This window comes from Leucopleurus acutus, assembly GCF_964270905.1.
Source record: "Leucopleurus acutus genome assembly, chromosome: 20".
NCBI lineage: Eukaryota > Metazoa > Chordata > Mammalia > Artiodactyla > Delphinidae > Leucopleurus > Leucopleurus acutus.
In genome coordinates, this window is record NC_139162.1 from 43,027,690 (window position 1) to 43,045,901 (window position 18,212).

The following is an 18,212-nucleotide window of genomic DNA, read 5'->3' on the forward strand; positions in this document are numbered from 1 at the left end:
TGCAGAGTACACACCACGGAAATCTTCGTGCGCCCCTTTGAAAGGAGCGAGAGCGAGACCCCATCTCTTTATGGAAACTTCGGGTCACCACTTCCGAGAACCTCTTGCTGGGCATCTTGGCCTTTGCCGAGAGGTCTGGAAAGGGCGCCCCTAGCCAGCGTCCGCGTCTGGGTGAAAACTACATTACCCAGATGTCTCTGCGCTGCGCGTCTGCGGCGCTGGGCCAATGAAGGCCGAGGAGAAGGACGCGCTCATACTTTGCGAAACCTGTCAAGGAGGGACTTCCGGCGTTCTCCCGGCGACGCTCATTTTGGTGACCATGGGTCGGTCGGCTTGATCCGGTTATGCAGCTCTTGGTCCGGCCCGAGGTAAAGTGAGCGGGAAGGGGCGAGAGAAGACGGTGTCTGCAGCTCATAGAGGCGGGTCTGTGGCTCGGAGAGGGCGTCGCCTGGTGTGACTCCGCCCGGGGGCTGGGGTAGGGGTTTGGCTGAGCCCGCGGCGCCCGGGCTTGGTCGCCCGACTTTCCCGGCTTCGCTCCGCTACAGGCTCTCTGGCGGCTGTGCTGAGGGACCCAGCAGAGGTTGATGCTCTGTGCCGCAGGCCTTCACCTGCCCAGACCCCCACCTCCGAACCCTAAAGCTTCGAATGAGGGGCGCTTGCCCAGGTCACTTTAGGTTGTCCCCTTTAAGACAGTGGAGCGTTCCTGGGTGGAGTCCCCATTTCTGACACCCAGTGTAATGAGTAGAGGACTGTTACATGCAGAGGGACCAACATGTGCAGAGCCATGGAGGTGCGATAGAGGAGCATTCGGGAAACCTGGGGCGAGTCTCCTTATGGAAACATTGTGAGCGGATGAGCGCTATGTGGAATGGTAGTTGCCCGAGCAGCTGGGCCTGCATTCTGAATACGCTGGTAGCTACGGAGAGTTGTGAGCAGATAGACTAGATTTGAGCTAGAATTCTAGAAGTTTCCTAAAGGATGCTGAGAGATCAAACTGCGTGCGGGGTAGAGGGTAGGGGTGGGCAGTTAAGGATAGTGGATATGGGGTGACCTTGTGGAGGCTACTGCAAACAGACCAGAATTACCATGGAGGCTGGACCGGAGAGGTGGCTGTAGAGTGGGGAGAAGTGATCCAATTATGAGACTTTTTTTTTTTTTAATAATTTATTTTGGCTGCTCTGGGTCTTAGTTACGGCACGTGGGATCTTTGTTGTAGCATGTGGGCTCTTAGTTGTGGTATGAGAACTCTTAGTTGCGGCATGTTTGCAGGATCTATTTCCCCGACCAGGGATTGAACCCAGGCCCCCTGCATTGGGAGTGCGGAGTCTTAACCACTGGGCCACCAGGGAAGTCCCTATGAGAAGATTTTAAAGGATAGAAAAATTAGCATCCACTCAACCCTCTTTCCCCATTTTTAACTAGGAGTTTATGACACAACCACTCATTTCAACACTGAGAGATCAGTATTCTAAATATGTAGGTATAGGTAGGCATTTCAATTCAACACTGAAATGTATGAATTTAACAAGTTTATGCAAACACTTAGTATTTGGTTCACACCTGAATATACCATAAATCAGTATATTAAGACACTAAAAAGTCTTAAATATTACATTATTCTCAAATACTCAAAAGGTAAATATAACACACATCTAAAATTTCAAAATCCATTAAGTCATTTGCACTGAAAACATTGACAAAAGCCTCAATTCTGTGGATGGTAGTTATAGCTCATATTTAACACCTGACATACCCTAAGGCATATGATACCAACATTAGCCCTATGAGGTTGGTACCATTTTTATGCCCATTTTAGAGATAAAAACACTGAGGCACAGGAAGATTGAGTTCTAGTTTAAGGTTACACAGCTAGTAAGAGGCAGCACCAAGGACTGAAGCCCAGAAGTTAAAGTCAGGTCATCTTGCTTCAGGGTAGGCATAGGAGGTTGGATCAGCCCTTGAGACCCCACCATGGATGCCCTTCACTCATAGTCTCACTCTTCCTGCAGGTTTCCATGGCTTCAGAAGCACTTCATGAGCAATGTATAGGTGAGTAAAGATTGGCTCAGGACCTCACTCTCCCCATCTCCCACTCATGGTCTCCAGGATGTGTCCTGGGACCCCCTGCCTGCCACTCTACTGTTGTCATTGGTTCTGAGGCCTCTCCTCAGACTCAAGACCCTGAATCCAGGCCAGGGGTTATATGGAGGGGTCCCTGGTTTCTGGCCACTAATAGTCTGTCCTGTAGAAGGTATCAAATGTACGGGAATCACCATGTGCAAATGCTTAGAGGTGAGACTGAGTGGCAACCGCAGTTCTCCATTACGTCTTATGGGATCAGAGAGCCGGAGTGCAGGAGTCAGGCCTGAAATGGCAGGCTGAGGAACTGTGCCTCTATTCTGGGGACACTGGGAGCCATGGAAGTTTTGGAGTAGAAGAGGGTCTGAATCAGGTCTAAACAGACTTTCTCTGGTTGCAGAGTGGAGAGCAGACAGTAGGAGTGAGGGAGGCTTTTGCAGTACTCTAGATGAGTGTGGTGACAGCTGGACCAGGTTGGTGGCTGGATCAGGGTAGTGGCTGTGGATGGGGATTTGTGGATTTGTTTTTAAAGTAGGTCCAACAAAACTTTCTGACTAGAGAGGGGAGTTGTCTAAGTGTTGGCCTTTGCAGCTGGAAGGAAGGAGATGCCATTAACTGGAATGGGGAAATCACTTGTAGGCATGTAATTTTCAAGAAGGAATATTAGGAGTTAGATTTTGGCCATGTTGAGTCTGAGAAGCAGAGACCCCCCCAAGTGGAGGCATTGAGTGGAAAGCTGGACACAGGTCTGGTTTTCAGGGGAAGAAATCAGGTTGGAGACACCACAAGCTGGTGGCCTGTGTGTGGACTGGGGTGGAGCTGTGAGTCATTTAGTAGGGGGAGTCTTCAGATCATGGTGACGGTGTTGTTAGGGGACAAGGAAGAGGAGGGCCAGATTGGAGGACTGGGCCTCTCTCTTGAGCACCTGAATGGGGCTGGTGCACATCACAAAGGCAGATGAGGGAGAGTAGCGGCCGTGCGGGAGGAGGTAGGTGTGGAGGAGAGGTGGGTCTGGTAGGGGACGAAGGCTTCCAAGGGGGAGTGCACATGAGGTGGATGTGGGAGCATAGCAGTAATGGAGGTGAGATGGCAGTGAGGCTGAGGCCTACTCCCCCCTCTAAGCACGCTAGAGTTTTGTGACCTTTGGTGAGGCCTGCAGCGTTTCACTTAGGCTGGCAGATAAGCTCAGGGGCAAATGGGTCAGCTGGGAGAGTAGCTGGGCCTGGGCTGGGGGATGGGAGGTTCTGGGTTTTGAATGAGGCGTGACTGGAAAGAGGAAGGCTGAGACTGGTGAAGGGACAGCATGTGTAACCCAGCAGTAAAGAGAATTTAAAGTATGTGGCACCTGCATGTGGTTCTAGGTGGCTGAAGCTGAAGCAAGGAAAGGGCGTGGTGGAGAGGCCTTTAAAGCAGGGCTGGGGCTTCCCCTGCCAGCGTGGGCCATCAGGGCTCTGCGCAGGGTGGATCGTAACTGCGTTTGGCAAGCACTCTCCAGGTGCCTTGTGCAGAGTGGCATGTGGGGGGGCAGGGAGATGCCTTTGGTGTGGGCTGAGGTAGAGGAGGTAGCAGTGTTGGTGGGGGGTTGGAGATGTGGGGGAGGTGTCGTCAATGGAGTGGTGCGCTCAGTGGGGAGAGCGAGAACTGAAGGTCCCAGGGACTTGCTCCCAGCAGCTTAAAGGAAGAAAACTGAGCCCATGTTTGGTGTGTCTGGGAGGCATGATCTGGGAACCCTTGCGGAACTTGCTGGCAAGAGTGGAGGTGGAGACTTTCATGCCATACCCAGTGCTTGGATGGCATTTGTTTGCCCACATGCCTATCGTGGATGTGGGATGGCACATTGATCAGTAGGAAGGAGAATGCTGGCACCAGTGGCATCTGGGCCTCGTATATCCTGAGTTTTGGAGCTGGAGAGGAGTGGGGGCAGGGAGTGGATGTCTGAGGGACTAACTGAGGGTCCTGGTGAGAGAGGCTGCTCAGGGACGTTGCCTTCCCCATCATGGTAGGGCACTGTACCCTTTGAGGATGTGGCTGTGGACTTGTCTCAGGAGGGGTGGGAGCTTCTTGAGGGACTCAGAGACTCCTGTACCGTGATGTGATGCTGGAGAATTTTGCACTTGTAGCCTCACTGGGTGAGTCCTTCACACTCGGCCGAGTGTCTTTGACTGGTTTCTTTCCTTCCTTGTTTCTCCAGGGGCCACTCTTTCCTTCACACAGCCAGACTGTGGACATTGCTCCCTTCCTGTGTTTTCTTTCATAGGTGCTGTGGGTGCCAGGCTTGGCTGGAGTGTACTTTCCCATCCTCTCCCAAGCAACCCTTCAGCATCCCTGAAGCCTTTCAGGGAAGGATATGGGAGTAGGAAGTCTGCAATGAAACCAGTGGATCCCAAAGACTTGGTCACCCTGGCAGAGTGACTGTCCAGATATATTGCAACTCTCTGCCCCAGGTCTGCCCCCTTCCCTCCAGCTGGCATTTCCTCATGCCTGACTGTGCCAGGAATTGCAGGCACCACCATGGTCACTACTTGTGGGGACCACTGGGCTGTTCCTATAAGATACTCCTCCAGGTTTCTTTTTGTAACATTAGTTTTTTTCCCTGTGTTCATGGGGTGGGTTGCTCTGCACCAGTGTTGTCTACTCACCTGCCTTGTCTTTCACTTAGGACTTGTGTCTTCCAGGTTCCATGTAGTTGCCCAACTGGAGTTGCAGGGAGAGATGTGGGTGCCTGACAGGGCAGGCCTGACTCCAGCCATAGCAAGAGGGCCCTGGAGGGGGACTGGCCTTGGGAGGTGGGACCTGAGGGATGGCTTCATGTCAGGGCTGGGTTCACATCACACCAGGAACCTCTCTGGTGCCCATTGTTGTTTTCATGCCAAGGTCAGGGGCCATAATTTACTTCTATCTTTTAATCTCCATTCTTGACAATTTGCCCCTTTATCATTTCTAATCTGACTTCTGGCCAGGGCTAATCCATGCCTGTCTGGCCTTCAGGTCTCCCCTGTTCCTCTCCACGGCTCCCTCAGAAGGGCTCTCCAACATTGAGCTACACATAATGTATTGGTGAGATGTAGACATATTCTGAGCAGTACATGAACACCAGCTACTTGGTTGCAGTTGATTTCCCCTTTTGTTCAGTGCTCATGTCACTAGCAGACAAGCCCCTGCTGAAAGCCATTTGCAGAGAAGTGAGCTGGGAGACCCAGCCTCTTCTTCCTGTACTGCATCCCACCTGTTTCCTTGCCCATAGTAGACCTCCCCATTGTATGATCTTGCCAGGCTCAGAACTGCACAGCAGACCCTTTCTTACCTCACTTCAGCCCCTTTGTCCTTCCAACAGTCCTATGTACTAATTCCTGGGTTTGTAAGAAGTACATTTGTGATAGGGCTGCCCCCTCCCACCAGAGGCTGCATGCTTTCAGATTGTTGGTTTTGAATGAAGGATGAGGAGGCACTTTCTCAAGGCGTGTTACAACTCAGGATTCCCAAGGCAGGTCCAACCACCCAGAAGGCCTACCCTTGTGGGATGTGTGGCCCAGTCTTGAAAGACATTTTGTACCTGTCTCAGCAGCAGGGAATATACCCCAGGCAGAAACTGCACGTGTGCAGCATGTGTGAAACAACTCTGGTTCAGTGTAAGCATTCACCAGCAACAGAAGCAGCACAGTGGAGAGAAACACCTCAGAAGGGTTGAGGACTGGCTTTTGTTTGTTAAGAATTGCAGAGTCCACATGTCAGAGAATCCCTTTATGTGTGGGGATTGTAGGAAGGACCTCCTGCCCAGCTTGGGCCTTCTCCAGCGCCAGACCACTCACAGCAAGGGGAATTCACCTAGAAGCACTGAATGCAGGGAGACTTTTCGCAATGGAGAAGGGCATTATAGGTGAATGTGGGAAAGCCTTTAGCCACAAAAATAAGTTCGTTGAACACCAAAGAGTTAACACTGGAGAAAGACCTTATCAGGGCATTGAATGTGGAAAATTCTTTAGGCACAACTCTAGACTTATGGTACAGCAGAGAGTTCACATGGGTGTAAGGCCTTATGGGCGCAGTGAATGTGGGAAAGCCTACAGCAGAAGTTCCCACCTTGTTTGGCATAAGGAAGTTCACACTGGAAAAAGGCCTTATGAATACAGCAAATGTGGGAAAGCCTATATCAACAAACACTTGTTCAACACCAGAGAGTCTACACTGGAGAAAGGCCTTATGAGTGCAGCAAATATGGGAAACTGTTTAGCCATAACTCCAGCTTTATTGTACACCAGAGAGTTCACAGTGGAGCAAGGCCTTATGAATGCAGCAAATGTGGGAAAGCCTTCAGCTATACACACAGACTTGTTCAACATCAGAAAATTCACACTGGAGAAAGATCTCATGAGTATAGTGAATGTGGTAAAGCCTTTAGCCAGACTTGTCCAGCACCAGAAAATCCACACTAGAGAAAGACCTTATGCATGTAGTGAATGTGGGAAATGCTTTAGGCGAAGCTCTGGCCTTATTGAACATCAGAGAATTCACACTGGGGCAAGACTTTATAAGTGTAGTGAATGTGGAAAATTCTTTAGCCACAAAATCACACTTGTTTGGCACCAAAGAATCCACACTGGAGAAAGGCCTTGTAAGTGCACTGAATGTAGGAGATCCTTTAGCCAAAGTTCTGGCCTTATTGTACACCAGAGAGTTCACACTAGTGAAAAGCCATACGAGTGCATAAAATGGGAATTTTTTTAGCCAAAGATCCAGCCTCATTTTACACCAGAGAGTTCACACTGGCAAAAAGCCTTATGAGTGCAACGAATGTGGGCAACCCTTCTGCCTTAAACCCACACTTGTTCGACACCAGAGACTACACACTGGAGAATGGCCTTATGAATGCAGTGAATGTGGGACATTCTTTAGCCACAAGTCCAGCCTCATTAAACATCAGAGAAGTCACATTATAAAAAAGCCTTAAGCTAGTGGCCTTTCCTCATTTGTTACCAGAAAGTTCAAACTGGAGAAAGGCCTCTGCAGTGCAGGGTGTTTGCTTGGTCAACGGGAATGACACCAGGGAGAAGTTCTGACAGTAGTCTTTATAAAGTAGCCATCAACCAAAAGTTGTATCTCACACATCTGAACATCCACAGTGGGGAGATTTCCTATGAGTGCTAGTTATGTGGGAAGCTCTCAGGACCTGTAATGCAGTTTGACCTGCTCAAGGCCCTTGCCTGAATTAAATCACTGCCAGTACCTGTGGCAGAAGCCATCTCGCCTCTGCCTTCTGGCTAATGTGCATCAGGTTACCCAGTGTGCCCAGGGAAGGCAGACCTCTGTACTCCCCCCTTCTCTGGAGGAAATCATGAGTGGTCTAAGGTCATTGGAGGCATAATTACATTCACACACTGGGTGTGATTAGAGTTAGGGGGAGCGAGCTAAAGAGGATGTACCCCATCTGAAGTGCTTCCAGAAATATTCTGCTCACTAAAGCTGTGAGGGATGAGCGTGTATAGATATTCTCAGGACTTCTAGATTTACATTTCTTCTATGGACAAGGTCACCGGCAGAGCAAATAATCTTAAAGCTTTCTGGATTCCTGGGGCTACTTGGGCTGTTTACCTCAAAGCCACTGTTAGACGGGCAAGAAAATGGAGACTGAGAGAAGAGAGATATTGTAGTCCAAGAATGTGACTTTTGTGACTCACAGTCTTTATTGCTTGCTATTCTTTCCTTCCATTGAAGTAGGGGTGTCCCACCAGAGGGCTGAGAATAGTTATGGTCAAGTCAATATGTTTGTCAAATATTCCAGTTCTTCAAGAGAAGCAGGAGATCCAGATTTTTTGAAAGCTGGATTGAGATATAATTGATGGGCAGTAAACTGTGTACATTTAAAGTGTAAAATGTGATGTTTTGTCATGTATGGGCATTATACATATATGATTTAATGATATTTAACAAATTCATCACCCTCCAAGTTACCTTATCCTCCTTTATAATCCCTCCTGTCCTCCCGCCCTAGCTCCCCATTCTCATGTCTTTCACTAAAAACTTCCAATTCTAGAATTTTGTATAAATGGAATAACAAGATGTTTACTCTTTTTTGCCTTTTTTTCCTCCACATATCATAATTATTTTCAGATTTCTCTATGTTGCATGTATGGGTACTTTATTTGCTTCATTAGAGAGTAGTATTTACTTGATGGATATATCACAATTTGTTTTTCTATTAATCTTTTAATGGACATTTGGATTGATACTAGTTTGGAGTTACTGCAAATAAAGCTGCTATGGACATTCATGTACTAGGCTTTCTCTTGGGCTTGTCAACTTAAAGAAAAACACAACGTAAGAGTTGTGAGTTTAAGTTTTATTCAGGGTCTTACTGAGGACTGTAGCCCAGGAGACAGCTCTGAGGAACTGCTCCAAAAACGTAGGGGAGGAGCCAGTATATATATGAATTTTTTGGCTAGGAAATACATGTAGTCAAGCATACATTTTGGTAAAAGATTACTGCTAATCACAAAGAACAGATATCTCAAGTTAATGATTTTAGTGCTTTTCTATGTATGAGAAGATGCAAGAATCTGGGGTCACTAAAGTTCTTCCTGAGATACGCATCTAATTATCTAGGGGACCATTTATCCAAAGCACAGAGTGACTCATCCTGTTTTTTCATCCTGAATTCCCCTCAAGGTACACTGCTGGTGGTGACTGCAGTGGGTTGTGGCTTAACCCCTGTGTAACTGGATGATGAGTGATGCTCTTTGTTCTTTTTTTTGTTCATGTTCCAATACTTAGGAGTAAAAGGCTTGAATGTCTCCTTTGTGACCACAGCATTTTAACTTATGCAGTGACTGAGTGCTAACACAGAGATGTTAATACCATTGAAAGATTTTATTACATTTCCCAAGGGAAAGGACACATAGGGCTACATGGAGATCACCACTGTTGGTCAGGAGGCAGAAAAGAGTGAGGGGAAGGCAGAGGCCACAGCCTTTATTGGGGTTTTTGTGGGAGGAGCAAGGCAGAGTAAACAGCTTAGAATTGGCTAGTTTGAATAATGACAGCAGGTTTTGGACTAGAGAACTGGTCTCAGATTGTCTGGTACCTGGCCTTGTGTTGATTTAGGGCAGGGGAAATATTGGCTTTGTGTGTGACTTGGTGGTTGGGGCTATAGATTTGGATCAGTTGGTTTGTACATTAGAGACATACTTCTGGCTAAACCCTTTGCTGTCTCAAGAATGGGATAGTCCTGGGAGGGGTGGTCTCTCCAGCAAGCTTTTTAAGATGTCAAAACATCAAAAAATACAGAAAATAAAGAACATGATAAATACACTGAGTCAAAGAGTAAGTGGATGTATATCTTTTTATAAACTGACAAACTGTTCCAAGGTGGTTATACCATTTTACTTTCCCACCCGCAGTGTACGAGAGTTTTATTTGCTCTATATTCTTACCAGCACTTGGTGTGGTCAGTGTTTTTGATTGTAGCCATTTTCCTTAGGTGTGTAGTGGTATTTCTCTGTGACTTTATTTTGTATTTCCCTAATGGCCAGTGTTTAGAATTTTTACATGTGCTTACTACCATCCCTCTGTTTTCTTTGGTTAAGTGTTTGTTCAGATCTTTTGCCTGTTAAAATCTTTTTCTGATGTATTACTGATTTTTCAGATTTCTTAAATTCTAGATTCAAGTCCTTAATTAAGTATGAGATTTGCCAGTACAGTTTTCTAGCCTGTGGCTTGGTTTTTCATTCTCTTAACAGTTTTTCCTATGGCAGAAAATTGTAATGTTGATAAAATTAAGTCCAATATATTGTTTTTTTCGTTTTATTGAACATGTGTTTGGATTGTATGTAAAAAGTCTTTGTCTAACCCATAGTAAGAAGATTCTCTCTTATGCTCCCTAATGGAGGTTTTCAGTTTTAGGTTTATAATCCATTTTGAGTCAATTATAATGCACTGTGTAAGGTTTGGAGTCAGAGTTCTTTTAAAAAAAATGATATTCAGTTGCTTCACAACATTTGTTGAAAGAACTATCTTTTCTCCACTAAATTGCCTTTATTACACATTTCTCAAAAATCAGTTGCTCTTATATGTGCTACTCTTTTTCTGTACTTTTTTCATCTATATTTTTGCAAATATCTTAGTCTTAATATAATTTTATAATATGTCTTGAAATCATGTAATGCAGTCCTTCAACTTTGTACTTCTTTTTCAAATTTCTTCTTGCTATTCTGAATCCTTTGCGTTTCCATATGAATGTTATTTATTTATATTATTATTTTTTTGCGGTATGCGGGCCTCTCACTGTTGTGGCCTCTCCCGTTGTGGAGCACAGGCTCTGGACGCACAGGCTCAGCGGCCATGGCTCATGGGCCTAGCCACTCCGCGGCATGTGGGATCTTCCCGGACTGGGGCACGAACCCGTGTCCCCTGCATCGGCAGGCGAACTCTCAACCACTGTGCCACCAGGGAAGCCCTCCTCAATCATTTTTAATTAATTTGAGTCCTCTTCCTTTTTTCCTTGTTAAGTCTGTGTAAAAGTTTGTCAGTTTTATCTTTCAAAAAAATCGACTCTTGGTTTCATTGATTCTCCATTGTTTCTGTATTTTACATATTCACTCTGTTCTTTATCTCCTTCCTTTTGCTAACTTTGGGTTTAATTTGTTCTTTTTCTAGTTCTTAGAGTTGAAAAGTTAGATTGTTTATTTGAGATCTTTTTTCTAATGCAGGCATTACTCACTATAAAGTTCCCTCTTAGCACTGCTTTTGCTGCATCCCTTAGTTTTGGTATGTTGTGTTTTTATTTTCCTCTGTTTCAAGGTATTTTTTCAAATTTCCCTTTTGTTTTCGTCTTTGGTTATTTTAGATTATATGTTTAACTTCCACATGTTTTTGAACTTTTCAGTTTTCTGTTATTGATTTCTAGTCGATACCTTTGTGTTTAGGAAAGGTACTTGGTGTGATTTCAATCTTTTTGAATTTGTTGAAACTTGTTTTATGACCTAACATATTATCTATCCTGGAGAACATTCCATGTACACTTGTGTATACACATTCCATGTGTATAGTTCAAGTCCAATGTTTTGTTACTGATTTTCTCTCTGGATTTTCTATTCACTGTTGAAAGTAGGGTTGAAGTCCCCTTCTATTATTGTATTGTTGTCTATTACTCTCTTCAGTCTGTTACTATTTGCCTAATATATTTAGGTTCTCCAATGTTGGGTGCATATATATTTACAGTTATTATATCCGCTTAATGAATGAACTGTTTACTATTACATAATTAACTTCTTTGCTGTTAAACTTTTTGAATTAAGGTCTGTTTTGTCTGATACAAGCATAGCTACCTGTGCTGTCTTTTAGTTTTCATTTGCACGGAATATCCTTTTCCATGTCTTCACTTTGAGCCTATGTGTGTCCCTGAAGATGAAGTGAATCTCCTCTCTGCAGCACCTAGTTGGATCTTGATTTTTCTTTTTATCCACTCAGCCATTCTGTGTCTCTTGATTACAGAATTTAATACATTTATATTTAAGTAATTATTGATAGGGACTTGCAATTGCCATCTTGCTTGCAATTGTTTTCTGGCTGTATTGTAGTCCCTTTGTTTCTTTTTTCCTCTCTGTTGCCATCCTTTGTGAATTTATGATTTTCTATAGTGGTATACTTTGAGTCCCTTTATCTTGTGTTTATCTACTATAAGTCTTTATTTTGTTACCTTGAGTGTTATGTGAAATATCTTATTGCTGTAACAGTCTGTTTTAAGCCAATGACAACTTAACTTTGATCGCATAAAAAAACTCTACCCTTTTACTCCACCCAACCATCATTATGCTTTTGATGTCACAATCTGTATCTTTTAATATTGTGTATCCATTACCAAATTTTTGTAGCTATAGCTATTTTTAATGCTTCTGTCATGTAACCTTTATACTACAGTTAAGTGTTTAACACACCACCATGATACAATATTATTGTGACTCTTAACTATATACTTAACCTTTACCAGTGTGTAATACTATTTTCATATGTTTTTCTGTTTCTACTTAGCAACTTTTTGTTTCAGCTTGAAGAATTCATTTCAGCAGTTCTTGTAAGGCAGTTCTAGTGGTCATGAACTCCCTCAGCTTTTCTTTTTTTGGGAAAGTCTATCTTACCTTCATTTCTGCAGGACAGTTTTGCTGGGCAAAGTATTCTTGGTTGACAGTTTTTTTCTTTCAGCACTTTGAATATATCATCTCATTATCTCCTGGGCTGAAAAATTCTGCTTAGATATCACTGATAGACTTATGGGGGTTCCTTTTTTTTTTTTTAAGTGTTATATCCTTTTAAAAATATCTATCTATCTATCTATCTATCTATATTTGGCTGCTCCAGGTCCTAGCCGAGGCACACGGAATCCTTGCTGCTGTGTGCTGGATCTTCCTTGCAGCATGTGGGATCCTAAGTTGTGGCGTGTGGGATCTTTTACTGGTGGCACGTGGGATCTTCAGTTGTGGTATGAGAACTCTTAGTTGCGGCATGTGGGATCTAGTTCCCCGACCAGGGGTAGAATCCAGGCCCCCTGCATTGGGAGTGTGGAGTCCCAGCCACTGGACCACCAGGGAAGTCCCTGGGGGTTCCTTAATATGAGAGAAAATTTTTTTCTCTTCATGCTTTGAAAATTCTCACTTAGTCTTTGATTTTACACAATTTTATGGTATTTTGGAGATGACTGTTTTAGAGTGAAATGTTTTGGTTTACCTATTAGCTTCATGAACTTGGATGTCAGTATCTCTCCCCAGGTTTGGGAAGCTCTCAAGACATTTCTTTTTTTTTTTTTTTTTGCGGTATGTGGGCCTCTCACTGTTGTGGCCTCTCCCATTGCGGAGCACAGGCTCCGGATGCACAGGCTCAGCGGTAATGGCTCATGGGCTCAGCTGCCCCGCAGCATGTGGGATCTTCCCAGACCGGGGCACGAACCCGTGTCCCCTGCATCGGCAGGCAGACTCTCAACCACTGTGCCACCAGGGAAGCCCCTAGACATTATTTCTTTTAAAGAGTCTTTCTTTCTCTCTCTCTTCTTCTGGTATTCCAGTGATGCATAGATTGCTTCTCTTAATGGTGTCCCATATGTTCTGTAGTTCTCAATCTTCTTCTTCATCCTTTTTTATTCTTTTTTTCTCTTTCTCTTTCTGATAGGATAATTTAAAATAATCTGCCTTTGAGCTCACCAGTTCTTTCTTCTCCTTATGCTACTTTGATGTTAAAGCTCTCTATTGAATTCTTCAGTTCAATCGTTGTATTATTCAGCTCCAAAACTGTTTGGTCTTTTTATTTAAAGCTCTCTATCTTTGTTGAACTTCTCATTTTGTCCTTGTATTGTTTTCCTGATTTTGTTAAACTGTTTAGCTGTTCTCTTGTAGCTCTCTGAGCATCTTTAAATCAACTATTTTGAATTGTCAGGCAATTCATGTAGCGCCTTTTTTGTGTGAGTCAGTTATAGGATGTTTACTGTGTTCCTTTGGTGGTATCATGTTTCCCTGATTTTTCATGATCTCTGTAGCTTTGCATGGGTGTCTGTCCATTCGGAGAAGAAGTCACTTCTTCCAGACTTTATGGACTGACTTTGGAAAGGAAGGAACTTCACCTGCAGGTGGAGGCATGCTGGAACATGTTGAGACCCTGGTTCTAGTGCTGCAAGGCATGAAGTGTGAATATGTGTGTTGTCTCTGGGTCTGGGTGGGAGTGGTGACTCTGGCTTAGGCTGCTGGGGTACAAGGCATCAGCAACTTCATGGTCATTGGTGAGTGATGTAGGGGGTCCACAGAGGCTGCAAGGATTTTTGGGGTCCTCAGCAGCACCGCCAGGTCCAGTGGCTAGGGAACAAGGCATGGAGCAGTGGTAGCCAGAGCTGGTGGTGTGTATATGCTCACCTGTGGGGGCCAGCTGTAGGTGCATGTAAACTGTTGGGCCAGTTCCAGACACATGCGTAGCAGTGGGGGCCAGGGTAAACTGTAAAGACCAGGGTCAACTGTGAGTGCACTGGCAGTGTGCACAACCAGGGCTGTTGTGTCTTGCCATGGGTGCATGTAGTAGAGGCCTGGGGTTAAGAGTTAGGCTGGGGGTATGCAGGCATACAGCTAGAGGGGTTAGCTGAAGGTGAATCCAGTAGTGCAGGTCAGTGACATGAGACAGGGTCAAATCTGAGGCCACAGGGAGCTGTGGAGGCCCTGGCTGTTGACATGCACTACTGTGGCTGCAGGATCTCCCCAGCCATGTGCCACAGCACTGTAGGCCAGCAATGGGGGTTTGGGCCAGGCAGTGCATGTACATAGCTTCAGGAGGCTAGTTGTAAGTAAGCCCAGTGGTGTAGGCCTGGAACAGGAGATAGGGGCTAATTCAGGCCTACAAGCAACTGTGGGGGCCTTGGCTGTTGGCATGCCCTTTGGTAGCTGCAGGATCTTGCTACAGGTGTGCACAAAGCAATGGAGGCTATTGACAGGTTTCAGGCAGGTAGTGTGTAAGTACACAAAAGGAAAGGCTAGCCCTGCACATGTGCATGGCAGTAAAATTCATTTTTACTTACCTGATTGGACCCCTTCATTAGCCTATAATTTTTCTTAAGACAAACTTCAGAATTCTTGGTCTGTCTCAAGTGCCTATCCAGAACCATCTATCGATTTTTTTTCCAGTTTCATATCGTGCTGTCCTACCCATGTCTCTATTATTCTCAAAACATCAGATTTCTACCATTACCCTGAGGCTGCACAAGACTTCCATGAGATTCTTCCAGTTGGTTGTCCTAATGTCCGAAGCACCTGAACTATGCTTAGAAAATCCATCAAACTTTCATAGTGAGAGGCTTCTTTCAGATCTCCAAACAAAAAATTTTCCTCTACCACACTATTTCAGAATTTCGTGGATTTCTTCATTGAAGAACCTAGTATAGTTAATTTGAGTAATCTTTATATAATTAATTTTATGCATAATGTTAGCATCTGTTATAGGATTTATGAGTTCTGGGACATTATTTTTCCATCCACTGTTCATTGAATCACAGATTCCTAGGGAGAATCTGAAACTCCTAAACATTAACAGATGATGGAAAGAATGATTGAATGCCCTTTAGAGAACAGAGTCATACAGTTACAGTTTCACTGTCCAGGAAGCAAAGCAAAACTGAGAGACATGGGTATCACTGACAATGACTATAGAAGGGCCAAATGTGGGCTTCCCTGGTGGTGCAGTGGTTGGGAGTCCGCCTGTCGATGCAGGGCACACGGGTTCGTGCCCCAGTCCGGGAAGATCCCACATGCCGTGGAGCGGCTGGGCCCGTAAGCCATGGCCGCTGAGCCTGCGTGTCCGGAGCCTGTGCTCCGCAACGGGAGAGGCCACCACAGTGAGAGGCCTGTGTACCGCAAAAAAAAAAAAAAAAAAAAAGGGCCAAATGTTGAGAAACATGAAGCAACAAACAAGATATGTTCACCACTCACTGGCCTAAAATAACAATAGAGTCCTCTAAACAGTCAAAATGAAAGAGGGTGAGGAAAAGGAAGCAACACCTCACTAGGTATAACATGATGTGTGTGGCTCTGGTTTCATGGTTAGGACTGGGGGAAGGGCTGTTTTTTTGTGACTGGATTGGACTCATGGCTTCAACCTATGTAGGACGAAGACCATGGTGACACTACCCCAGATGATGGGGCCCAAACACATAGTCAATTGTAGAGACTATAACTGTAAGCAGAGGGCTTAGAAATCTGTCTGGAAAGAGTAAGGAACATACCCATAATTTATTATTACACTTAAGCTTTGGCTGTTCAATGTACTACTTTCATAGGAACAAAGGTATTAGCAAGAGATTAAAGATCCAGCAAATAGAGGAAGCCAATGCACTTCTGGGAGCCAGTCTGAGCTCCATCCTCCCTGACTTACTGGGGAAAAGCTTAATACCCTGGGAGCCACTCATGAGGCTGGTCGTGCTGAGGGGCACCCCTGTGCCCACTCTGTGAAAATACAAGTTGTCATCCTGTGTCATCCCGGAAATATTTTGATCCAAATGCTGCCACTCTCTGAGGCTACCTTGCCTTGTGTTCATGTCACATATATTCTTTCCACATTCCTTTTTCTGCCTCTTAAAGTATTGATTTAGGTCTTTTTTTTTTTTTTTCCCCCAATACTTGGGCCTCTCCCCATTGTGGCCTCTCCCGTTGCGGAGCACAGGCTCCGGACGGGCAGGCTCAGCGGCCATGGCTCACGGGCCCAGCTGCTCCGCGGCATGTGGGATCCTCCCGGACCAGGGCACGAACCCGTGTCCCCTGCATCGGCAGGCGGGCTCCCAACCACTGCGCCACCAGGGAAGCCCCTCACTTGGGTCTTTTTTAATATTGCATTTTATCAAAAAATTTTTGATACACTTTTTTAAAAATGAAGTAGTTCTCAACAGGTGACTGTGTTGCCCCAAGGAGACATTATCAATGTCTGTTGAAATATTTACTTATTTAAAATTTAAAAGCATATTGTGGTAAGACTATTTAACATGAGATACACCTTAACAAATTTTTAACTCTTAACAAATTTTAAACTGTATAATACAGTATTGTTGGCTCTAGGTACAATGATATATATAGTAGATCTCAAGAATTCATTCATCTTGATGAACTGAAATTTTATGCTCATTGATTAGTAACTCTTCATTTCCCCCTCCCCCCAGCCTTTGGCAACCATGGTTACACTCTTTGATTGTATGAATTTGACTCTTTTAGATACCTCATACAGTAGTGGAGTCATATCGCTTGTTTTGGCTTATTTCACTTAGCATATTCTCAAGGTTCATCCATGTTGGCACATACTGCAGAATTTGCTTATTTTCTGAGGCTGAATATTCTGTATTTTATATATACAAGAAATATTTACATACTTATATATACATTTATATATTTAATGTAGTATTATCCAGCCTAAAAAATGTGATAGGCTAAATAATATGTTATATATAATATAGTAATATATATTATAAAATTACATTGCATATATGTATATTTTCTTTATCCATTCATCTGTCAATAGGTTGTTTTCACATCTTAAATATTGTGAATAATGCTATAATGAACATGGGAGTGAAGATATCTCAATACCCTGATTTTGACCCTTTGGGATAAATACCCAGAAGCAGGATTGCTGGATTGTATGGTAGTTCCATTTTTACTTTTTTGAGGAACCTCCACATTGTTTTCCATAGCTGCTCCAACACTTTGAATTCCCGCCAACAGTGTACAAGGGTTTCAATTTCTCCACATCCTCACCAGCTCACCAGCACTTCTTGTCTTGTGGTTTTTTGATAATAGTCATCCTGTCATTTGTGAGGTGATATCTCCTTGTAGTTTTTATTTGTATTTCCCTGACGATTAGGTATGTTGAGTACCTTTTCATATATACCTGTTGGCCATTTGTATGTCTTCTTTGGAGAAATATCTATTCAAGTCTTTAGCTAATTTTTAAATCAAGTTACTAATTTTTAAGAACTGTTGCTCTGTATATATTTTGGATATTAACCTCTTATCAGATATATGATTTGCAAATATTTTCTCCTATTCTGGAGGTTGCCTTTTCATTCTATTGATTGTTTCCTTTGCTGTACAGAACTTTAGTTTGAAGTAGTCCCACTTGACTATTTTTGCTTTTGTCACCCATGCTTTTGGTGTCATATCAGTGAAATCATTGTCTAGACTAATGTTGTGAATCTATCCCCCTTTTTCTTTAGGAGTTTTACAGTTTCAGGTCTTATGTTTAGGGGTTTGTGTTTGTTTCTACAGTAGATCTCCAGAACTTATTATCTTGTATATCTGAAACTCTGTACCCTTTGACCAACATCACCCCATTTCTAAGCCCCTGGAATCCACCATTCTGTTCTCTGCATTGGCTATTTTATCTTTTTTCCCCAGGTTTATTGAGGTACAATTGATAAAAATTTTGTATATTTAAGGTGTACAACGTGATGTTTTGATATATGTATACATGTGAAATGTTTACAAAATCAAGCTAATATTTCCCTCATCTCACAGTTACCATTTTAGTGTGTGTGGTGAGAACACTTAAGCTTTACTCTTAGCAACTTTCAAGTACACAATATTATTAACTGTAGTCACCATGGTGTACATTAGATCTCTAGCAGTTAT

The 18,212-nt window shown here is 43.9% G+C and overlaps 1 long non-coding RNA gene across 1 annotated transcript in view; it reads left to right on the forward strand.

Moving 5' to 3' along the window:
- The first annotated feature begins 297 nt into the window (after positions 1 to 297).
- LOC309977136 overlaps positions 298 to 18,212 on the forward strand; it is a 37,147-nt gene continuing 19,232 nt past the window's right edge. The window contains exons 1-2 of the long non-coding RNA XR_014327027.1: positions 298 to 368; positions 2,010 to 2,049. This is a non-coding gene — a long non-coding RNA (uncharacterized lncRNA). The remainder of the gene's footprint in view (positions 369 to 2,009; positions 2,050 to 18,212) is intronic.